This window comes from Astyanax mexicanus, chromosome 2 (genome assembly GCF_023375975.1).
Source record: "Astyanax mexicanus isolate ESR-SI-001 chromosome 2, AstMex3_surface, whole genome shotgun sequence".
Classification (NCBI taxonomy): Eukaryota; Metazoa; Chordata; class Actinopteri; order Characiformes; family Acestrorhamphidae; genus Astyanax; species Astyanax mexicanus.
Genome location: NC_064409.1, coordinates 68,203,388 through 68,229,337, shown reverse-complemented (window position 1 = coordinate 68,229,337; position 25,950 = coordinate 68,203,388). Strand labels below are relative to the sequence as shown.

General features: G+C 36.1%; 1 protein-coding gene and 1 long non-coding RNA gene across 13 annotated transcripts in view; one reads left to right on the top strand and one right to left on the bottom strand.

Moving 5' to 3' along the window:
• si:ch211-107m4.1 (heterogeneous nuclear ribonucleoprotein U-like protein 2) overlaps positions 1-25,950 on the top strand; it is a 129,356-nt gene that overhangs the window by 90,518 nt on the left and 12,888 nt on the right. The window lies entirely within an intron of this gene.
• LOC111197040 (uncharacterized) overlaps positions 13,159-25,950 on the bottom strand; it is a 113,417-nt gene continuing 100,625 nt past the window's right edge. Inside the window, exons 1-3 of one of the 3 annotated variants that reach the window (XR_002652320.2) lie at positions 18,222-18,260; positions 14,297-14,394; positions 13,159-13,245 (exon numbers count right to left, since the gene is read on the bottom strand). This is a non-coding gene — a long non-coding RNA (uncharacterized LOC111197040). Of the gene's footprint in view, positions 13,246-14,296; positions 14,395-16,865; positions 17,431-18,221; positions 18,261-25,950 lie in introns of those variants that run through there. The other 2 variants (XR_007437878.1, XR_007437879.1) reach the window with 2 other exon arrangements.

Sequence of the window (25,950 nt, the reverse complement as noted above, 5' to 3'; positions counted from 1 at the left end):
GCTCCTGTTTCATCTTGTCCCTCATTTTTCGCTCCACCCTTTCCTGCAGCTCCTTCTGCACCCTTTCCCTCTCTGCAGGCTCTAGTGGGGTTAGCCCCGGTCCCTGCACAAGCTCCCTCAGCTCCCGCTCTATTGACTCATTTAGCTCCTGCTGCATCCACTCACTCAGCTCCCGCTCCAACTTCTCCCTCTCCTCCCGCTCCAACCTCTTCCTCATCTCCAGCTCCAACCTCTCCGTCAGGACCCTCTCAAACCTCTCCATTCTCTCCTGCAGGATCCGCTCCCGCGCAAACCTCTCATTCATATCCTGCTCCCGCATGAGCCTTCTCCATATGTCCTGCTCCAGCTGGAGCCTCTCCCTCATTTCCCGCTCAATGCTCTGCCTCGTCTGCTGCTCCATCTTCTGCGTCAGCACTCTGAATGCCTTCACGTGAATTACTGCGCCCTTTTATAGACTACTACGCGTGACGTCACGCGCCTCCCAGTGACGTCGCGGAACGAGACGGCGCGTGACGTTAAAGCAGTGTTCTGTGTTTGTTGACGTAGCTTCTAAACAGAGCATTCGCCTACTATCTATCTCTATCAATATCTTATTAGGTTAGGGTAGATATGCAGATATTCCTGCTCGTATTAGTATATTCCTGTATAATAAAAAACATTTAAAAAAAACTTTATTATTAAGGAAAAAGGCCACTGACCTGTGTATCTCTTAACCAATCGTGGTGCCGGTTCAAGGAGCAAGTCCCGCCCTTCAGGAGAAACCGCCAATCAGGTTGCTGGTTTTGCGGAGCGCAGAGAAGGGACAGTGTGGGGAAGCCCCGCTCCTGGATGTGAGTTCAGGCAGCTAGTCGGAGCAGCTGATGTTAAAACAGATCAGGATATACGATTTTTCTAGAAGAAAGGTAGCTGACCATGTAAACTGTGATGAAATTGGTTTGATTTACAAAACTCTTCTGTTCTTTATTTATACAAAAATACAAAATAGCAATGTTTAATAATCATAGCCAACTTAAAGTGCATAGAATTAAATTAAAATGAAAAATATTTACATAAGTCAATTAACATTAAAATACAAAACAGTACATCTCAAAATGATTGCCAATACAGTTAAGCAAATATAAATACAATAATAAAGTATAAGGCAATAATAAGTCAGAATAAATCATACTGTTAATAACATCAATCATATTAATAATAATAATAACAATGACAACAACTATTATTCTATGTAAGTCTATATTATATTATATGTAAAACATGAAACCAAATAAAAAAACTTAAACTTAAAGTTAAAAAAAAAAAATACAAGCTAGTAGTGTTTACAGTTTATCCCATCAGTGTGTAGAAAAGGCTTTTCAGTTGCTGTGTGTGTGCGTGTGTGTTGGGTCAGATCTTCCAGCGTCAGACACGTGAAAATTGATTATTAAATAGGACAGCAATAAAAGGGTTGATCAAAGAAATAACTCTATTTTATTACATTTTGTTATGTTTCAATCAGGGATTGAATTTTGCAAAGCCCAAAACCTAGCACATCTAACAACACAGCAGACAATTGAAGCATTCTAGGTTTTTAGTTTAACTGGAGAAAGAGTTACTTCACAAAGTCAGAAGGCTGAACTTATGGCTGAACTGCTTAGAGAAGGAGGGGATATGTCAATTCTGTCCTTTTTTACTTATGAAACGTGTGGTGTCATTATCTAAGAGAAAATAAAAAGAAGATAAAATCAAAGGAAGAAAAATATTTAAATGGCCTTTGAATACCTTAATATATGTTTTAATCTTAGGGAATCAGGAATAAGGATTAATATATTTAATTTAATTTACTTATTGATAACCTTCTTTATTAATCGTTCTAAAGATTTATATGATATGAGAAAATGTAAAGACACCACTCATTGTTCATGTGGTGCCTTATCCAGAACCAATTTGACTTTCGGTTCCCCATTTATGTTTTTTATTTTATTTTTTTTTTTTTTGCTTTTTTTTTGCATAGGCTATCAAATAAAAAATAAAAAAGCATATTTTATTATGTGTTATTTGTCCACCCTGTTATGTCTGCCCTGTTATGGCTATGTCCACCCTGTTATATTTAAGTTTTTTATCTATAATTTAATTAAGATAATACAAATAATGAATATCTTATTTGTATTTTTTTAAAAGAAGGCTAAAGCATGCATTCTAAAAACAATCAAAGTATTTATAGAATCCATTTTTATCTAAAAAGTGTTATTATTTACTGGTGAGAATTCACACACATTTCATAAAATAGCTGTTTTACAAAGAAAGAATAAATAAAAACTTCAAAGCTAAAAAGGGACATGCTGGCTTTTAGATAATTCATGTTTTGTAAATCATTTTGAACCATAAGTCTTTCAAGCTGTTATGCATATGTCTGTTACAGGGTGGACATCCTTGGTCAGAGACTTCATAAAAATGTTTTAATAAATGCTACAAATTGCCTGAGTTTGACCAAAATTAATAAACATAAATTGAACATGTGTAATAACAATATTTAATTTTCAAAAAGGTTTGAGGTCCAAATGGCATCTAATCCCAAGAATGACCCAGGTACTCATCACCTTACAAGAGTTAAAACTATGAATATCATTAACTGTAACTGTTGAATGAACAAAAGGTTATTGTTAAACCACATATTCATGAGATTTATACATAACATATTTATTGTTCCAAAGTAACAGCTCATGAGGTGAGAAATTAGGTTTATGAATCTGTAATCAGCTTGTCTGTGAAAGGCTAATAATTTTATATATTTTATATTTTATTATATTTTCACAATCATATTTTTATTGCATTGTATAATAATTATATAACAATAATAATAATAATAATAATAATAATAATAACGACAACAACTTTTCTTCTTATTGTTATTATTATAATTATTATTTTGACTGAATGGATCAGTTAAGGACAAGCTAGAAACTGTATTGCACAGTAATGATTTTAAGTGGACTTCTTAATAAAATAATTTGCTAACACGTTTCATTATAATATTTATTATTACAGTAAAATAAATTACTGTTAAATTAGAAAGCTGCAGGTTACTTAAGGGTGTTGTCACACCTGTAGTTTGTTTCTCTGGTCCGAATCGGTTGTTCGTTTACTTGGAGCGTTTTCTCCCTTTGTTTAGTCTGGATTCACACCGACAGAGCTGGTCAGAGCTGTCGGGCGTGGGAGTAAATATAAATATACGAAAAAAGAAAATATAGCGAAAAAGATTCTGTGTTCCAGCGCGAATATCTGTGCTAACACTGAAACACTACGCTTTCAAACACAGTGTTTGGACGTGTAGCGCAGATGTAAACATAGTAAACGGAGTCACGGAGGCATGGACACAGCGTTTATTCATAGATGTGGTAATTACCATTATCTGGCTAATGTATCAATTTAAACTTCGCCTTATCAGCAGTTTCGCTCAAATAAATGGACTATATTTAATAGCTGGGTCGGATCGAGACCAGATTACGTTCTCACCAAAGCGAACCGCTCCAGAGTTCGAAGTTCCTCTTTTTGCCATGACGAACGCGACAAAACTAGAACTTTAGTTTCAGAACGACACCAATTACAGAAGTTAAATTGATGAACAGCAAAGATTAAGTTCTCAGATTAGAATTTACGGGTTTCAGAAACAACAGGTTCAAAAAATACTGAATCATGCCATAGCAACAACATAGCAACGAATTTACGTCATTTTGAATATAAAAGTAGGATCAGATGAGCACGAGGTCAGAAAGATTTGGGTAGTACTGTAAATACATTTTGTTTTTGCATGCCTGTAAAATCTTTCTCCAGAACTTCTGTAATAAATGTATAAGCTCACTGTTCATCCAGATTCTCGGTGTCTCTGCATTTCTTTGAATCAACGAAGAACACGCAGGTCCACAATTCACAATACTTAATATTACCACAATACAATAAAATATTGATATATTGCCCGGCTCTAGTTGTGGTGTTTTTATAAAGAACTCTTATTGCAATAAATAGATAAATGGCTATATAATGTGCTTAAGGGTCTTTAAGGGTTGGCACCTTTCTTCATTTGCACAGCCTTATGGCCAGAACAATGATGCACAGCAGTACTGGGATCACTACCAGCCTTACACTGGACAGGTTAGTGAGAATTCCATTGTGTTGAAATTGCAGATAAACTTCTATTTCAGAATTATAATAAAATAATAATTAACAAAGATCAAAGATTAGCTTACTTTTTCTGATATAAATATTCTTCTCATTTTTTTGCATTTCAGCGGAACACGAATGATCAAACTGAGGGTTACTACAGCAATCAAGATTATTATTTTTGCCATCAAGGTTTTCAGTAAACCTTAAAAAAAAAGTCACCAAGGTACCAACGTTTTTTTAGTTATTTTATTAGTATTTGTTAAACTTTCTTATATTATGGTCTGTAATGCAGTCATTTGAAATGGTACAAAAAAGCATGAATATATCCAGTGTGGATTTTTTATATTTATAAAACTCATTGATTTAATCACAACATTCAACTTTTTTATATTTTATTATATTATATATTGTATTAACAGTATTGCAGTATATTTGCACTCCAGAGAAAAGTATTTTTTTTTTAAGAAAATATTTTAATACATTTAAACAGGCTCATTAATATGAGCAGTACATTTTTATTTCTTTAAATCACATTTAAAATATACTGATTAGAAAGAAATACAATTATAATACATCTGCATGTAAAAGAAGAAACTGTGTAGAAAAAGTAGAAAAGACTTACAATCTGGAAAATATAAAACTATGCAAGAGTTTGCAAGAGAACTGAACACTGTTTTGGTGTTGTGTTGATCAAAAAAATGAAACTGTGCCATTTTATGTATGCACATACAAAAATAAATGTATGTAACTTCTTATCTTCTGTTTTTCTCTGCTTCTCTTGCTGTTTTGCATTGCATTTTGTGTGTATATTAAGCTTGATCAGGCCTCACTAATTGGCACAGCAACACTGCTCCTTTGGCTGAAGGGCACAGGTCTGACCACAGGGAGGCGCTTTCGTCCAACTGCTGCATCTCCTAGAATCCGCACAGTGATTGTTAGGAAGTTGGTAGGGTAGGACTGTACTTAGGAACTGGTACCGTATTGATAATCGCCACGGTATGTCGGTCAGAACATATTTCACAGGAGGCAGACTTCAGTTTATTTGGTTTACTTTCTTCAACAACATACACAAACAGCAATGCACAGGGGGTCAAACTGATACTTGACAAGTTATCACTTGGGGTATGGTTCGTTCAAGGGGGTCTAGGTAAAACGCGGAATCCAGCGGATTTCCACCGGAAATATAAGAGAATAAATAAATAATGGCTCAAATTACAATGTGTCAAAAGAAAACAAAACTCAGATCGAACGTACTAAAAACGGACAACAAACAAGATATTTTAGTGTTAAGTTCCAGCAACAATTCTGGGTAAACACGCTTTATACTCTGCCTATCCCCAGTTGGGACGGGTAAAACGCGGAATTCGACTATAGTTCAGTTTAAAAAAAACAGGTAAAATCAACCCCTTCCGGCGATTTCATGACTACCAAATAAATCACTGGGACAATGAGCTACTGTAACTATCTACACGTTTGATTAGATGCTCCTAATGTAACTGTGGTTATTATAAATAAACCTGGATTTTCTAAATTCCTCACTTGGTTCAGCAGCAGCTCTTCCACTTCTTCTGAAGGCTGATAATTCTGTCCGCAACAAAACACCGCTGTACCTTTTTCAGTGTTTGTTGGAGTACTATCGCATACCCGCGAGGAACCGGTCGCGGTGGGTCTACCTTCTTTACTAGCGCCCTCTCTGCGCGAGGCACCGAACGAGCTGAAACAGGTTTAATTCAGTCTGTTTTGTGTATTTATACAGTGTCCTAAAGGTGGTTCTTCACCCTCCGAACTAATAATAAAAACAATGAAGCGATTTATTTACGCAGATGTATCGCATAAAGTGTTTGATCTGACTTATTGTTTTACTTGAGCGTTTAATAAAAATGCCGTAAGTCTTGGAAATAATAGTTACACCATCCATGTGTGGGAAATATGAAGCCTAGCTCCACAGTATTTTCATGAGCAAACACTCCATACAGTTTAATTCACAATACTTATGAAAATCTATTGTTTAAGGCTGTGTAAATATATTAGACATTATTTAAAAAAATGCTACGCTTTATATTTCATTGGACAGAGAAAACATTTTGGTTAATTTTGAATATAGAAACGTATGTGATGAGTACATCAGTTTGGGGCACTGTAATTCAATTAAACACCAATCAATGAGGAAAATCTGCCTTTACGGCTGTATAAATAGTATGAGCCATTATAAAAAAAAATACGATTTTTATTTTATTGGAAAGAGAAAACATTTTAGGTAATTTTGAATATAGGAAAGTATGTGATGAGTACTTCATAACATCAGTTTGGGGCTCTGTAATGCAATTGTACAACAAATTTATAATGAAAATCTGCTTTTACAACTGTGTAAATTGTATTAAATATTATAGAAAAATAAGATTAATATTGTATTGGAAAGAGGAAACATTGTAGGTAATTTTGAATATAAGTATATGATGAAGACCTTGTAACATCAGTTTGGGGCACTGTAATTCAATTATCCACCAATCAATGAGGAAAATCTGCCTTTGCAGCTGTGTAAATAGTATGAGCGTTTATAAAAAAATAAGAATTTTATTTTATTGGAAAGAGAAAACATTTTAGGTAATTTTGAATATAGACAAGTATGTGATGAAAATCTTGTAAAATCAGTTTGGGGCACTGTAATTCAATTATACAACAAATGAATAAGGAAAATCTGCCTTTGTGGCTGTGTAAATAGTATGAGCCATTATAAAAAAATAAGAATTTTATTTAATTGGAAAGAGAAAACATTTTAGGTAATTTTGAACATAGGGACGTATGTGATGAAAACCTTGTAACATCAGTTTGGGGCACTGTAATGCAATTATACAACAAATTAATAAGGAAAATCTGCCTTTGTGGCTGTGTAAATAGTATGGGCCATTATAAAAAATTAAGGATTTTATTTAATTGGAAAGAGAAAACATTTTAGATCATTTTGAATATAGAAAAGTATGTGATGAGGACCTCGTAACATCAGTTTGGGGCACTGTAATTCAATTATACACCAATTAATAAGGAAAATCTGCTTTTACAACTGTGTAAATTGTATTAGATATTATAGAAAAATAAGATTAATATTGTATTGGAAAGAGGAAACATTTTAGGTAATTTTGAATATAGACAAGTATATGATGAAGACCTTGTAACATCAGTTTGGGGCACTGTAATTCAATTATACAACAAATGAATAAGGAAAATCTGCCTTTGCAACTGTGTAAATTGTATGATCCATTATAAAAAAATAAGGATTTTATTTTATTGGAAAGAGAAAACATTTTAGGTAATTTTGAATATAGACAAGTATGTGATGAGTACCTCGTAAAATCAGTTTGGGGCACTGAAATTCAATTAAACAATTAATAAGGAAAATCTGCCTTTACGTCTGTGTAAATAGTATGAGCCATTATAAAAAAAATAAGAATTTTATTTAATTGGAAAGAGAAAACATTGTAGGTAATTTTAAATATAGGAAAGTATGTGATGAAAACCTCGTAACATCAGTTTGGGGCACTGTAATTCAATTATACACCAATTAATGAAAATATGCTTTTAAGGCTGTGTAAGTTGTATTAGATACTATAGGAAAATAAGATTAATATTGTATTGGAAAGAGAAAACATTTTAGGTAAGTTTCCCAAAAACCTTCGACAGTAACATAGTTCTTTAGGTCGTTCTTCATCTAAAGGAATTCTGATCCACTCATCATTGACTTCTAACGTATTTTTTGCGTAGTTCCACTTAGAAAACGACAGGTGCCGCCAATGTTGCTTTACAAATGTACAGACGCATTTGATCTCCGCTCGTAAAAAGGAAATTTATTTATAATGTTTCTTTATTTTTAGAAAAACTCATCAAATCACATAAACTACATCCAGTGCTAACAAAAATAAAATCTACAGCATTTGCGTTTGTGATTTCAGTATTTCAGTCCTCCTGAACGGCAGAGACGGTCATTTATTATTGACACAATAAACCACCTGTGTAAGTAGATGTGTTTCCTTTAGCCTAACATTGTTATGATTATAATACTATAAAGCACTCTTTAGAAGAAGGATATATATATATACATATATTTTTTCTTTTTTTTTAATGAGAATTTTACTGCTGGCAAAGACTAGAATCTCACACTGTCTAAACTTCTAAAGTACTTTTGTTCCACTTGTTCATTCTTCCATCTTATAATGTGTTAAACTAAGCTGATATATAATTGATTATTAATTGTTTGTATATTATTTTACTCAAATTATAAATGTAAGTGTTGTGTACTGTGTTCTTGCAGTCTGGAAGGGATATTTTATGCTACCAAAAAAAAAAAATAATAATAATTATAATAATAATAATTATTGTTATTATTATTATTATTATTATTATTATTATTATTAATATAATAATAATAATAATAATAATAATAATAATAATAATAATAATAATAAGAATAATAGATGCTAAATTGCAGTATTTGTTGTACACAAAACAACGGTGTGCAAACATTTGTGGACCCTTTATTCCATTGAGCTGTGGAGTAGAACTGTATTCTCTGGAATGGTATTGCTGCATACAACACTTCTAGGTTGATTTGGGGATGAGGTGGGAATGAGGTGGGGCATGAACATCCAACGTCCTGACGTTACTTACGCTTTTGTTACTGAATAAAATTAGATCCTCAAAGCAATCCTCCACAAATGTAGAGTCTTCTCTAGACAGTAGAGACCGTTACTCAAACAAAGGCAGGATGAACTTGGATCATAAACAGCAACCTAGCTGTTAGGTGATTGTCATGTTGTTTAAGGTGACTGAGTGAGAGAGTATAGTAAAGGGGAAGGGAATGGGCCCTATGTATAACTCCAGTTATGTGCTGGATCATCTTCCTCTATTTTATGTTTCTAATGTCTGGATCTGTATACTTTGGTCAAGTTTTTTCTTCTTTTTTTTTTTTTTTTTGCATATATGGGGTTTATGCTCGCTGGTCTTCTGTGGAACTTCAACTCAGAAGGGTTCCATCCCTAATCTCAGATGAATAAAGTTCCCCTGATTTATATAATACCAGCTTGAGCAACTTGACCAAGCTTTATTTTGGTGTATCTTTACTGAAGTACTGGGAGGAGCACTTTTACTTTAACTCCACTACATTTCCTAAATGGTCTCTGCTTTATTCTGATAGCATGTTTTGGGCTCTAGGCTGAGTCCTGAATGTATTTTACTCTAGACTCATTGTAGGGGTCTGTGGGGGAGTTTGGCAGTGTCATTTTTTGGCAGTGTCGCACTGTCAAAATCCTACTTCCCCTAGTAAGCCCCTTATGTTGAGTAAAATACATTTCAGGACTAGTGCCCAAGACATGCTATCAGAATAAAGGAGAGCCCCTCAGACCTTTGGGTGCTGAAATCAGAGGGTAGTCAAGTTTAACATTTTCTCTCTGATGAAGGTAAACAAAACATAAAATATGTGGATTTCCATTCATATTCAGTAAATGAAAGAGACTTAGAACATGTAAAGTCGGACCATTTTAAATGCCATCATATTAGCTAAAAGCTCCATAAAAGTTAAAACATTGTTGGGTGTTTTAATTGTATATTGTGGTTTAACATCTTTTATATTCGTAATTGCACCCTAATTACTTTGCCATTAATAGTTATACGGAAGGCTTTGTAACCATGCTCTAAAGTAATTGGTTTATTTTGTATTTGAAAAGGGGTTTTCGAAATGTATTATTCTATTTTTGGCAAACTGTACATTTGTACATATGTTTATAGACTATGTTAATATACTGTGCAAGTGCATACTAACTGTGGCATGTGATACCTCTAATTGCATAGATCCACTGGGAAGTCAAATGAAGTACAAATTCTTATGTATTCAAGGTATATGTTTTAAGTGATATTACTGTATCATTTTGAAGTAATGGGATACCAAATAAAAAAAAGTCTATTCAGTTTCCATAAAACAGATTTTGCAGTCCTATAAAACCGAATAGACTTTTTGTTTAGTTTGGTACCAATTTACTCCAAAATGATACATTAATATAATTTGATACTTACATTATTGAAACATGGAATGTATTCTGCAAGGATTACATGGTGTTATTGGATAACTATTCATTTGTGTTGTGGAAAAATCTGTTGCATCAAAACCCTATAGTCAATTTTGAATAAACATTGACACTCCTGCACCTTTTCAGGAAATGTACGACTTCTCCCAAAAATTACTAAAACATCACCCTCAACAATACAATAGCTGTACATTCACTCTACGATTTACAAAACAATGACTAAAATGGATCACTTCCAGCAACCAAGAAAGAGTTTTACACTTTCACAGTGGTGCGCAGTATATGCTACCTATGACGCCATTATAGCAGTGAAGAAAAAAATCCAAGGGAGCAAGGCTGGGTTTCCCAAGAGGTTCTGAACACTAAGACAATTCATAGATGGTTCAGCAAGCTTCACACTGGGCACTCTCTCTCTGTTAAGATGTTCTTAATCCTAAGGTGCTATTAGTGACATAACGTGGAGACAGAGTGGTTTGCAAAATTATTCATACCCCCTTTTGTCACTTCGCAACCACAAACTTAAATATATTTGATTGAGATTTTAAGTGACAAACCAACACAAAGTAGCACATAATTGTGAAGTTGAAAGAAAATGATACATGGTTTTCAAATTTTCAATCAAATAAAAATCTAAATGTGACCTTCAAAAATATTCATCCCCCTTTACTCTGAACCCCCTAAATAAAATCCAGTGCAATCAATTGTCCTCAGAAGTCACTTAATTGGTTAATAGAGTCCAGCTGTGTGTAATTTAGTCTCTGTAATCACTAGAATTCCTTTTGTATATCATATTTTTTTTACTTACTTTCTATTTCTCCCTAAATTCTCTCAAACTGTTGCTTTGTTGTTTTAAAAAGCTTGTTTTATCACCAATACTGTATTATTATTATTGTTGTTGTTATTGTTAGACAAGGGGAAATATCTACATTAATCTATATCTATAATAATAAATACTACAATTTAAATATTGAGCAGGCCAGGTAGGTTTGAAAAAAGAAAAAAGTTGAATCGTTTTGACATAATATAATTGCATCACCCCCCAACTGCGCCTGCCTGCTCTCGCTGATCAGCACTAATTTCTATCCATAGTATATAAGTCAGAACTCTGTAATTTACTGAAATTATTAAAATCTACAAAGGTTTACATTTTTTTCGTTTCTACTAAATGTTTTAAACTGTTATACTATATAAAACTATAGTATTTATTGTGTTTCAAAAGTTTATTTATTTAAATTCTTTAAAATATTTAATTTATTGTCACCAAGAATATCATTATCACAAAAATACCCTGCAGCTAAATGACCTACCAATTAATCATTAAAAAAACTAAATACACATAAAAAAGACCTAAATTATGCCAATTTTGAGAGAGAAAAAAGAATGAATACAACACACCTAAAAGGAAAAAATAATAACAAAAGCAGGATTTGTATCAGTCTTTATTTATGTAGACATAATGCTTGGGTGTATGTTTAATTCCAATTAGTTTGGGTGAAATGTAGAAAAATGTAATGATGATCAGACATAATTACGTTTGATTTTTATTAATAACAGTTTGCAAAAAAATAACAATAACAAACAACAACATATTCCAGAGTAGAAATAGTATATTTCATGGTAAAGGTCTGGGTCCTGTTTCACTCTTAGCATTAAGAACATTTAAACATGGAGAGAGAGCTCAGTGTGAAGCTCGCTCAACCATCTCAGACTTGTCTTAGTGCTACGAAACATTTGGGAAACTGGTCCTAGACTATTTTGTAACCCGAAAAAAACAGACTGGATGGCTCCCTCCTTGGTAATTGAACGATAGGTGGCAGTATGCAACTAATCAGCGATAAGAAAAAAACGCAGAAAAAGACAATTGAGCTTCATGAGATGAGCTTTCAGCTCAGGAATCTAAAAACAGTTTACACAGTTCCACTTTTCACTGTGGATATCAGCGGCGTTCATTCTGAAAAAAGAAATAATATTCCAGTTAAATGGTGAGTCTTTTTCCGAGCACTCAAATAGGCAGTCGCCAGTTGCTGAAAATGCTAGTCGTTTAGGCAAGATCCCATATGTTCCGCGTTTTACCGTGTCCCCGTTCAAGGTATGGTTCTGTAACAATGAAAGTACAAGAAATACAGACCACATAATATGAAATACAATATACTGATAACTAAATAAACTACATACATGGCAATACACTCCCTCATAAATAACTAAGGCACTGGTAATGATAATAGTAGTTATCAACTGAACTACTAATCATGCCTTACACCTTAACCCTTCAAGGTCACCAGTTGAGCTACAAACGGCTGCTAGCTAGCTAAATAGTGCTGTCATTTACATCAATACAGTGTTGTAACTGCAACTTCGTATAACTTCGACATAATGCACCAAATATACAGTTTACAAAGAAATATAACTCTACTTAATGCATTAATGCTAATTAATGCATTACCAGTCAGAAATGTCCAACATAAAGCATTGTGCAAACAATTAGAAAAGCTAATATTAGCAGTTCAAAGTTAGACATATAAATGACTTAAATTCCGTAGGAAACATATCTACAAACACCTTAAAAAATACTTGAACTGAAATTAGGCAGGTAACACTCACCATTCTTCATTTACACACACCACAAACAAACTCAAAGAAGAATGGCTGGAGAGCACGTTTCCTCTGACCTACTCCAAAAACTTGCAGTGTCATAATGGCTGATTAAAGGGATTGCAGACCTTGCTGCATAAATTCAACCAGCAGATGGCGCTGTTGCCAATGGAAGTCTATGGCCTTTACAACAGTGATTTATCACATTACCACAGGGTCAAATTTTAATTATTTACCTTTCTTAGAGTAAATAGACTGATCAGTCTGAACGTATTTGTTAATACAACAGGTTATTTACTTGATGTTTAGCATTTTGTACAGCTACACTAAGAATCTCCTTACCTCCCTATTCACACACACTATATCAGTAGATTCATGAGCTTCTGGACCTCCTCGCCAGTAAAAGTCCTTCACCTCCTCCATCGTCAGAGAACACCTGGCCATAAAAACAAAAGCATTATGTGCTGAAGTAAGAGTGTATTAAACAAAGCAAGTAAGACGGTGTTCATTCCTGTCAGCTTTGGTGTAATTCCTCTTTTAGTGTGGTTCATTTAAGTAAGTGTGAACACAGCCATGGTGTTGGTGCAGTGTGTTTGAAATGTGAACACAATAAGAGTCAACATAAACCTAAACTAACCAAAAGCAGGATGTTATATCACACAATGGTTTTATTACAGCTGTGTACTGTGTGGGTTTTGTCTTTGCTGTTGCTTCTGTGCTTTAACTTTTTTCTCATGACACTTTAGTTTAGCAGGGCTGTGTCCCAAACCACATACCACACCACTACAGTGTTTCAAAGAAAAATAGAACTGCAATTATCTGAGAAGACACAAGTTGGGATGCAGCCACAGTAAAGTTACATAACATTTTACAACATTTAGCATAATAATAATCAAATTACAAAATATATGTTATAGGGGTGCATGATATGGACAAAATAATGTGATGTGCGAGCAAAAAACAAAAGAAAAAAAACAGTTTGATATCTTGTTATTGAAGTGAAGCACAATAAATGAAGATTCTAAATTAGTCCACAAAGGTTTGTTGCCACTTGGCTTGTCTGCAGTCATTTTTCCCTGGCTTGTTATGAGAGTTCACTGTGGACCGCTACCTCACTATCTCTAGACTAGTGTGAGCACAGTGCCCAGCAGGAAGAGCACCCTCTGGGTAATTAAATTTGAATGAGCTGCTATTCACAATGTTATTGCAGCTCTTTTGATGTGTTAATATGAAAATGCATATAAAGATAACAAAGAAGTGTTGTAATAGTGATAAAGATGACATGTTTTAATAAGCCGGGTTTAAGGGACCAGGGGTCAGTTTTTTCCTCCAAGAAGAAAAACATACATGCACCATACGTCACCTTGTTTACATAGTTTTGGAATGATTGCAATATTTTTTGTGAGGTTTATATTGGTCCAAGCGAACCAAACAAGTATAAACCACCGTAAGTAATATGGTCAGAATGTTTTATGTGAGATCTGTACCTGATGTAAAACTCTGCACTGGGTCGTCCTGCGCTGGTGTGGTTTAGTGCTATTCCCATCAGAACAGGAGCGCTGAGGAAACTGAGGGGAACATTTACCTGCAGACAGAAAAGAGATACAGACAATAAACTGAGATTTCACTCTCTAAACCAGGGGTGTCCAAACTTTTTTTGTTGGGGGCCAGAAGGAGAAATATATTTGAAGTCACGGGCCACACTCCTAAACAAAAACAAATAATGAAATATGCCACTTTAAATAATACTTTTTTCCTGATTATTTCATTTACACACCATTTTACTTGACTTACTATCTTTGACAGTGTTGTGTAAACTAAGATTTTTCAAATTGATGTTTAATTTTATGATGTCTCTTAATATTAAACTCCTTAATTACGGCAACTTTTAGACTCTTTGGCCCATTTTTCTGCGCTAGAAATGTGCACTCTCTCTACTTTAGACTCTTTGGCCCGTTTTTCTGCGCTAGAAATGCGCACCCTCTCCGCTTTTAGACTCTTTTGCCCGTTTCTGACACCTAGCGTTCAAACTTTGAATCTCACATTTTAAAAACCTGCTTAACAGCGGGCCAACTTCATTCTATTTCTAAAATACCTCGCGGGCCGCTCCAAAAAGGAAACGGGCCGCAAATGGCCCGCGGGCCGTAGTTTGGACACCCATGCTCTAAACAGTGACAAAGATATTTTGTGACTTTTACCAATATCCCAGTGACCTGATCTCTGAGGCAGGGAATATCTTATATTATTTTCAGGGGTGTCAACGTTAATGTGTTAATTTGTAATCAGTAACGTAAGTTAATTAAGGCACCAAGTTTGACTCCTACTTCCGCCGTAATCTGCCCCGCCCCCGCCCAACACACACACCCGCACTCCTGCACTGCACTGCATATCTCTAAAATCTCTGATATTTAAAAAAAAATTCAAATTAAGTTAATTTACAGTCCAATTTATCATGCATTCTTTATTCCAGCACACTGCGTTGATTTATCTCCCCTCAAACTAGGGCCGGATTAAAAGAATGGGCTGAAAGGGCTGCAGTCCCGGGACTCGCCACTAGGGCCTCCGGTCGCTGAATGTCAAATGACAAAAATATTTAAAAAAACAAAAATTACAAGCAATGAAAAAGGAAAGAGCGACAGAATTATTACAGAAAACACCCAAATTAACCAACGTGGAGTAGTCAGCCTGCTGTAGCAGCTACCACCAGCAAAGATGCGCTGCGCTCTCTCTCTCTCTCTCTCGCTCTTCCACAGCGCGGAGCTGAATTTAGCGCGAGGCTACAAATATAAAACTCAGTTTAGTTAAATAAATGAAGATGAGTAAGAACCTGTAAATTTAATCAAATATTGTCAAATATAAAGTTAAGGTTGAGGTTTTGGTGAGCTGTTTCAATGACTTGAAACTGAAACTAACTGAAACTGAAACTTTTATTATTCTGCGCACAGAAAGCCTTTGATTGTGTTTTAAATGAGTTTTTATTTAATATGAATTATTGTTTTATTCATCTGAAATATTTTTATTATCTTATTGATTAAATCATTTTTTTCTTCATAAGATATACATTCTTTATTTTTTATTTATCCTCATCATTTAATGATCTTTTTTAAGTGTCCTATTTTTCCTTTTTTGCGTATGTCAGTTTTTAGTTATTTCTAATCAACACCCACCCCCCACGATATCATCGTCCATTGCGATGTTTCCCTGTAAACATCGTCAACTGCCAATTAAAGAGACATCGCCCAACCCTAAATTGAATTGAAATCATAATACCAGTATGGTACCAAACTGTAGTCTGTTATAGATTGGTACTGTGTACGCTGTCGCTGATGTGTCAGTGTGTTTGTGTGAGGTCATGTATCAGAACATGATATGAAGGGCCTCATCCTGGTAATTAGCCCCGGGCCTCAGAAAGTGTTAATCTGGCACTGCCTTAGAGTGTCCAGAGTTGCCAGAATCAAAGAGTGTCACAGAGTTCTTAGTCTGCTGTGCTGAGAGGAGTTGAACAGTCTTATGGCCTGAGGGACAGAGGACTTTCGGAATCTGTCTGTGGAGCAGGACTGGGACAGCAGTCTGCCACTGAATGAACTTCTCTGCCTGGTGATGGCGCTGTGCAGAGGGTGGTGATCTTTGTCCATGATGTTCAGCAGCTTACTGAGGGCTCTCCTCTCTGCCAGTGGTGTTAAGGACTCCAGCTATAATCCCAGCACAGAACCAGCTTTCCTCACCAGCCTGTCAAGTGGTCCAGCATCCCTCTTTCTGATGCTTCCTCCCCAACACACTTCAGTGTAAAAGAGAACCTTCTGAAGTCTATGCCCATCTCCTTGGTCTTGGAGATGTTCAGCTGCAGATGTTTCTTCTTGCACTACACCACAAATTCCTCAACCAGGGTTCTGTACTCCCTCTCATCACCATTACGCACACACCCCACAATTGCCATCAGAGAACTTCTGCATGTGGCATGACTCTGAATGGTATTTGAAGTCTGATGTGTACATGGCAAGGGGGGGAACAGTCCCCTGTGCTGCTGATCACTGTATCAGAGGAGCAGTCACTGACCTGACATGCTGTTGTCTCCCAGTAGGGTAGTCAGTGATCCAGGTGACCAGGTGCATATCCAACTCCATGTTCAGCAGCTTGTTTCTCAGTAGTCGGGGCTGGATTGTGTTGAAGGCACTGGAGAAGTCGAAGAACGTTTGTCCAGGTGAGAGTGAGCACTGTGCACTCCCACCTTACCATGGTATGCAAACTGCAGTGGGTCCTTAGCATGGTGGACCTGAGGTCTGAGGTGGTCCAGCAGCAGTTGCTTCAAGGTCTTCATCACATGAGATGTCTAAGCAACTGGTCTGTAGTCATTCAGCTCTTTCGGGTGTGCCTTCTTGGAAACTGGAATGAGGCAGGTTGTCTTCCACGTGGCAAGAACCCTCCCAAGATGCAGACTCAGGTTAAACACATGTTGGAGGGGCTCACCTAGTTGAACAGCACATGCCTTGAGCATACTGAGGCACACTGTGTCCGAGCCAGCTGCCTTCCCTGGGTGAAGGAAGTAATCCATGGTTTATTGTTTAGGAAGCAGCGTACAGTCTTTGTGGGAGCAGCAACATCCATACAGAAATTCAAGAAGTCAGTAACAGTGAGTCACCATCTCAATGTCCGCTCCAGTCAGTGGCGTCATAGCAGTTCTTTGAGTGCTTCTTCTGCTTCCTTAGGAGACCAGACTGAATGAGCGTGTGGTAGTGGGCTGCCTCAGTACCAGTGATTTGTACTGAGGCTGTAGGAAGATACGTCTTGTATGTGTGTGTGTGTGTGGCCAGTCAATCAGGGTTTGTTTTCCAAAATAAAATATTCAAATTCATGTGAAAGAATAAATGGTATTTAATTCTTCAGTGTGAGCCGATGCCCTGAAAAATCCATAGTTAGATTTGAGTAGCTTTCCACTTTTAGCTGTTTAAATTAGACCAGATAATGGTGCCTCAGGAGGTATGTTTGATAGAAGTATTTTAACATTTTAAATTTTAAAATATTCAAGGGGTATCAATAATTTTGCAAGCCACTGTATAAAGTACAAATATGTCCCATCATAAAGATTCTTAATGCCTTATATAAGTATGTACAGTGTTCTTATGAACATATACAGTTTTATACAGCATTATGAAACATCTCGTTAAAAAACACATTTTTGTTTCACAATGTGTTTTGTATGTTGCTGCTGGTACAAATGAGGTATTAAACAAACTTATGACAATCTTTCAAAGGTGCTATGTATGCAATATAATGCATTATTGATAATGTGATTAAGAAAACAGGACTTATAGCAAATGTTAAATACATATACATTTAAAATTAATTAGTATACAACGGAAAAATATATACATAGTTTTAAATGAAATAGCAATGAAAGAAACACACACTTACCCGTACAGACCACAGTTATTGTCTGAGAATAAAGAAAAATAAGTATTAATTTGTGTGTGTGTGTGTATGTATGTATGTATGTATATATATTAAAGAAAAAGCTTTTCTGGGCAGTAAGTGTTTATTAGCTCAGTAAAGCACTAGCACTGCAATAAATACAAACAGTAATTTTATAAAATATAATGCTTTAACATCACTGTGATCCTTAAAACATCTCCTAATCTCTCCTCATCTAAGTTATTTCTAGTTCTCATCATATCAACACCTGGTTTGGTCAATTGTTAAATTTGGTAAATCAGGTGAGCTGCTGATGGAACTGAACATATACACATGCTGGCCGAGGGCATACAGTAGAAATCTGGAACTACACTTTGTTCTTCAGCTTGGCTCACAGGATATAACATACTTAAGAATTCCTTGTTATTTTTTACTTCATGTATTACGTTTATTTGCTTCTGTTCAAATCATATGTGGTGCTTTTTTCCAGGTAAAAAATGGATTAGTGCTTTTGTGCCCAAAACTTAAAACAAAAATGCTGTATATACACTACTTCCATAATGTCCCAACAATTTCTGATTTGGGGTTCTAAAAGAGAGATGAGACTACATTTAAACTTTTAAGCTAGATCTAAATTTCAATCCTCATAACCTGATTTGTCTTGATTTGTAGTACTACTTAGCTTTTAAACTGAAAAGTGGAGCTCTCTTTTTTGAGCACTGGATAAAGATGGTTTATTAGTTACACCTTTACAGTGTGAATCTCGTTCAGTTCTAAAGTGTAATTTTTATTTCATTTCAAGTTTCAAGATGATACATATAAACCACAATAGAAGACAGCATAAAAATATACATCATACATTCCTACAGTTTTTAGGTATTTCTTATTCAAGAAATTCTAAGGATTTTAAAATTGAAGTAAATCAAGTAAGAAGATTTTGGTATTGATGTCAAGTATTTACAACAGTGAATGTAGTATTTACTTAATAAAATAATAATATTAATATTATACTCTATATAAAGCCCAGTGTATGAAAAAAGAAACACTATATCACCAAGGTTCATATTCACAGAGATGTTAGTTTTCTTCTTAAAAAAAAGAAGAAGAAAAGTCTTGCCAAAATTTAGATACAATGAAACATTGAAAAGAAAGATGTGATACTGATTCACATTCTCATTGACCAAAGGAGCATTAAACACTGAAGGGGAGTGCTCAATCTACCCACCTCTTACACATGTGATCTCACATAAACTGTGTTTTGTAGCAACAACATCTGTCCCATCTCTTCCAAAACAGGGCAGATCATAACAGAAACAGAATCAACCCCTCAAAAATTAGCTCCTTTTTTGAATACCAATCTTTGCTAAACTTTGCAAAAAACATCACCTGCTTCCACTGTATATAGTTGCGAATTCACAAATAATATACACATTTAGAGATTCGACCTGTTTGTGTATTTGAGATGTTTTTTATAATGTATTTATTTATACAAAAAACATATAAATAATACATATTTAATTTAATGTATGTTTTACACTACTAATTAAACATAAGTTTAAACATAATCTGGTAATAAAATGATTTAAGCAACCACAAAAAATCTAAGGAGCCACTTGGGAGACGGAATTCCCATCGCTAATGGGGTGGTTCTGGTTCACCTAACCTGATCGGGGCTCAGAGTTACCTCCCGGAGCCGGAGAAAGAAGGACAGCAGGAGAGTTAGTTAGCTCGCTATGCTAACATCCAAACAACCCGCTCTCCGGCCCTGCCTGCCCGGGTTAGCGCCTGCGGGAAAACAGCGCCGGAGAGCCCGGTCGTTGTTTGGATGTTAGCATAGCCAGCTAGCTAACTCTCCTGCTGTCCTTCTTTCTCCGCCTCCTCCGGCTTTCTCCGCCTCCTAGGCGGTCCGTCACAAACCCTGACAATATAAGCCAATAGCACTCGCTGAGGGAGGCGACCCTGACCCCTGAACAATAAATATATTATCTATTAGAGAAAATCTCATGAATGTGTGGTTTAACAATAACATTTTGTTCATTCACCAGTTACTTATAATCATAGTTTAAACTCTTGTAAGCTGATGAGCACTTCCTACCTAAATCGCTGCACATACCTGTTATTGATTCCCGAAAGAATATTAAGAAGGTCTAAAATCAGTTGATTAATTTGATGCAAAATTTGAAGTATTTCTATCGCTCTTTGGTGTAAATGGGTGAGACTCTGTATAAGATCTTCTATTTGGCCACCGACCGCCCGCAGTCTCTCCATTACTAAAATAACGGAAAACCGTTGAAATCATTTAAAAATAAACAACTTAACCCCTCTCCACAGCCTCCTGTAATAATAAATATTATAATAAAACATGTTAGCAAATTGATATTTTACTAAGAAATCTATAATAATAATAAAAGTTATTATTATTATTATTATTATTATTATTATTATTATTATTATTATACAATGCAATAAAATACGAATGTGAAAAATATATATATATTTATAAAATTATCAGCCTTTCACAGATAAGCACTGGTATAATGATTACTGATTTACAAACCTAATTTCTTACCTCATGAGCTGTTACTTTGGAACAATAAATATGTTATGTGTAAATCTCATGAATATGTGGTTTAAAAATAACATTTTGTTCATTCAACAGTTACAGTTAATGATATCCATATTTTTAACTTGTAACCCGATGAGTTCCAGGGTCATTCCTGGGATTGGGTGCCATTGGACCCCAAACCTTTTTGACAATTAAATATTATTATACATTTTTCATGTTTTTTTGTGGTCAAACTCATTTTTGGCATACAATTTGTAGCATTAATTTAAACATTTTCCTAGTTTGCTATAATGAATTGCGCCGAGCGATGCGGGGGAAGGGGGGGGGGGGAGATGTGAACTCTGTTAATGCTTGGGTACAGTTCAGTTAATGCTTGGGTGCAGTTCGGTACTGCTTGAGATGAACTTGAGCCTGGTCCCCCCAAAAATGATGTGGACCATGACAAGGCTGCAAGACGACAACAAAAAAAAAAGAAAAAGAGAAATAAGAATTAAATAGCAGCTAGACGTTCGTGCGCAGAGGACAGGTCTTGAGCGTGAGTACGGATGTAGCTGTGATAAATTTGAGAGGACCAGCGGCCGAGGATTTGAACAGTGTGGTCTGGTAAGCCCTGGAGAGAAGCTGTAGTGGCTGCTCCGATCCTAAATGAGTGCGCCGAGAAATGAGTGGGATTAAAACCGCTGAGGGAGAGGATGTTCTTGAGATGTAAATGGAACCAGTGTCTGGTAGCAGGAGAGCCGGTTTCACAGATAAACAGAGGATCGAGGGGGCGAGCGCCTTGGGAGTAACGGAGTTGGAGGTAGTGCAGAAGAGGTTCGTAGGGGCTAAGAGGTGAGTGAAGTTTGAAAATGAAAACTGGAGTTTGAGCGCCGAATTGGTTAGTTTTGCTTCGTTTTATGTTAAAAACAAGGGTGTTTGTATCCAAGACAGTGACATCGGACAGGCAGGGGTGAAGAGAGGGATGGAAGGTGTTTAGAGGGGAAGTAAATTCTGATCCTCGGAGAAATCCAAAGAAGGCTAATAAAAACATAGCTTCTAAAGTAGCGGAAGTGAAAGGGGAATATTGACCAGACCCAGGGGCGTAGCAGCAAATTCTGGGCCCTGTACACTCGCAATGTCAGTGGGCCCCTATCAAGTACATGAAGAACGTGAGCAAAAAAGCGGTATTTATCTAAAATAAAAAGCATTTATAAAGTTTTAAGCTACAATCTCTGGCAAAAATATATGGCAAAAATCATGATCACAATTATTTTTGATTAATATTGAGATCACAGTTATTTAACATGATTATTAATTGGCTTTGGTAACATCATGAATTTATTGAGCGTTGATAATAGCTTTTTAAGCACTGCACTGCAATGCTAAGGCTTTTTACCAGACAAAAATAATCAATTGCTTTATTGCTTAATATATTACTAGTGTGTACTCGCACCTACAGAGATATTGGTAGGCTATTTACACGTTGATATATGCAGCAGAAATATTGCTAGGTGGATCATTTATTAAGTCTCAGCACTGTTTCTCTTTCAGCTCTGCTGTGTTAGTAGACAATAGGCTATAGCACACGCACTGAACCAAAATAATAACTTACTTATAACTTATAATAAATCTCTCTCTCTCTCTCTCTCTCTCTCTCTCTTGAACCAACATACCAACGTAAGGGGGAGTTTCTAAGACCGGTTAATGTCGATATCTAACCTTACGCGGCTCAGAATTACCTTTATTCTTACAGCAGCAGCAGCCTGGTTGGTAATTTGCTAAGCTAACGGCTTCACGTGAGCATACAGACATCAGCAGCAGCTGTGTGGAGAGGACTACATTAACTTTAATTACACTTAGCATAACAAGCAAACTCTGTTCACCTTTGGGAAAGAAAGCCGTCAACAGCTGCCTCCCCTCACTCGGCCTTCTTTCTTTCTTCTTCTGATAACCTGATTTCTGTTTTAGGGGCAGCATGAAGTCTCTAACCCCCCCCTCCAGGTCATTTAATCTGGGCTCACTGACGGTACACCTGTAGCCGGGTCGCTGTCGGGCGGACCAAACCATCTTGCGCCTCCAGGAGGGGGCTCCCAGAATGTCCCATATGTTGAGAGGACTGTAACTAAAGTTAATTCTCTCAGTAGATGTTATCAATAATTTTTGATAGATTAATTAATAAATAGTTAATTAGAGGGCCCAATTCAATAATAAAAATACCACTTAAAAATAAATGAATAAATCAGGATTTTTATGGGCCCCTCTCCCTACTTGGGCCCTGGGTAGTCAGGTCCACTTTTCCCCCCACTACCACGCCCATGACCAGACCGTAGGGTTGAGAGACAGCAAGCGAGTATGTGAGAAGTGAGAGGTAGACGTTGGCGTATGAGAGAAGGTTCATTTCTCTTAATGCCTTTCAGGAGTAGTGAGATTTGGTGATGACCAGAAAAAGGATGTGGTGAGCCGAAGAGGAGTTTATGAAAGAAGTTAATAGCTGCCAGATAGACTTTGAGGGTGGATGAACGGATGGAAAGACGGGAGCTGGAGAAGGTGAGGAAATTGGCAGTAGTGTATAAGTCGAAGTTTGGAAAGGGAATGGAGAGAAGGAGATGGAACCGGCGAAAACATAACCAACCTGTCCAGTAAGTCGAGAGAGTGTTGGGAGAAACAGCATTTATGATGAGATCCTGAGATTGCTGTGTGAGCTGGTGGAAGGCGTGTGGAGAGGGAAGATGGTTTCCGAATAGGGTGGTACTGGAGTTGGATGCGAGTCTGAGTGAGGAGCCAAGGTCCTGAATTTCTGGAAATGAAAACGAGAAAGAGAGTCAGCTATGGGGTTAGATGTACCGGGAATGAAAACAGCTTTAAGAATGAACTGATGAGTAATTGAGTGCCAGGTAAGACGCCGCAGAAAAGGCATTAGAGGCAGGGAATTAGAGCGTCCCTTATTAACTGCGTGAACTACGGCCAAGTTATCAGAGTGCGTGAATATGACGCGTCGCGTCCATTCGTGGCCCCATAACAGGGCAGCGACTACTATGGGGTAGAGCTCACGGAGAGCGGACGAATCGCTCTGATCCGGAGGAGAAACGAGGCTGAAGTTGGTTTGATATTCGCAGCTCCAGATTCGTTTGGCTCGATATTCGCAGCCTCGTATTCCCCGGCTGAAGTTGGTTTGATATTCGCAGCTGCCGCTTCACTGAACCACCGTGAACTAAAGGGAGCGTTCACAAACACCCGCTGTTTATATTAAACACCTCACAGATCAACACTGAAGGAGATAGAATGAAGAAAAGCAGTACATCTGTTTATTAACAATGTAAATATACAATATATTATTAAATATAATTTTGTATATTGTAAAATATTTATTTTAATTACTGAATTTATAATTATATATATCAATAAATAATTAAATATATATTTAATAAAATTATATTTTAAAAGCCATTGCGCTCAAAAAATATGAGGCAGATGTTCAAGTGTGATTTTGAAGAACTTTTTCATGTTGGGCCAGACCAAATACACATGATCTGAAGAGTACTAGTCTTCTTCTTTAAGGAAAACCTGGAATTAGCCTGGCCCGAGCTGATTTTATACTTTAAAATGAACTGGCAACATGGAATAACGATCCATAATGCACAAAAAAATTGAATATAAAGCTGATGTTCTAGTGTGATTTTGAAGGACTTTTTAATCTTGGGCCAGACCAAATACACATGACCTAAAGAGTACTAGTCTTCTACTTTAAGGAAAACCTGGAATTAGCCTGGCCCAAGCTGATTTTATACTTTAAAATGAACTGGCAACATGGCCTACCGATCCATAATGCACAAAAAAATTGAATATAAAGCTGATGTTCTAGTGTGATTTTGAAGGACTTTTTAATCTTGGGCCAGAACAAATACACATGATCTGAAGAGAACTAGTCTTCTACTTTAAGGAAAACCTGGAATTAGCCTGGCCTGAGCGGATTTTATACTTTAAAATGAACTGGCAACATAGCATACCGATCCATAATGCACAATTTTTTTTATGAAAAGCTGATGTTCCAGTGTGATTTTGAAGGACTTTTTAATCTTGGGCCAGACCAAATACACATGATCTGAAGAGTACTAGTCTTGTTCTTTAAGGAAAACCTGGAATTAGCCTGGCCCGAGCTGATTTTATACTTTAAAATGAACTGGCAACATGGAATAACGATCCATAATGCACAAAAAAATTGAATATAAAGCTGATGTTCTAGTGTGATTTTGAAGGACTTTTTAATCTTGGGCCAGACCAAATACACATGACCTAAAGAGTACTAGTCTTCTACTTTAAGGAAAACCTGGAATTAGCCTTGCCCGAGCTGATTTTATACTTTAAAATTAACTGGCAACATGGCCTACCGATCCATAATGCACAAAAAAATTGAATATAAAGCTGATGTTCTAGTGTGATTTTCAAGGACTTTTTAATCTTGGGCCAGACCAAATACACATGATCTGAAGAGTACTAGTCTTCTACTTTAAGAAAAACCTGGAATTAGCCTGGCCTAAGCTGATTTTATACTTAAAAATGAACTGGCAACATGGAATACCGATCCATGAAGCACAATTTTTTTTATGTAAAGCTGATGTTCTAGTGTGATTTTGAAGGACTTTTTCATCTTGGGCCAGACCAAATACATATGATCTAAAGAGTACTAGTCTTCTACTTTAAGGAAATTTTGTGATTTGCCTGGCCTGAGCTGATTTTAGACTGCACAATTAATTGGCAACATGGCAGCACAAAAAAAATATTATTTTAAGCTTATATTCCAGTATGATTTTTGACTTTTTTTTCAGACCAAATACACATCAGATGAAGAGTTCTAGTATTCTCAAAATCAATGCTTTATATTCATTATTTCTGTGCAAAATGGCTTTCATGTCATGTTGCCAATTCATTTTAAAGGATAAAATCAGCTCGGGCCAGGCTATTTCCAGGCTTTCCTTAAAGTAGAAGACTAGTACTCTTTAGATCATGTGTATTTTTTCTGGCCCAAGATGAAAAAGTCCTTCAAAATCACACTGGAACATCAGCTTTACATAAAAAATTGTGCTTTATGCATCGGTATTCCAGGTTGCCAGTTCATTTTAAAGTATAAAATCAGCTTGGGCCAGGCTATTTCCAGGTTTTTCTTAAAGTAGAAGACTAGTACTCTTT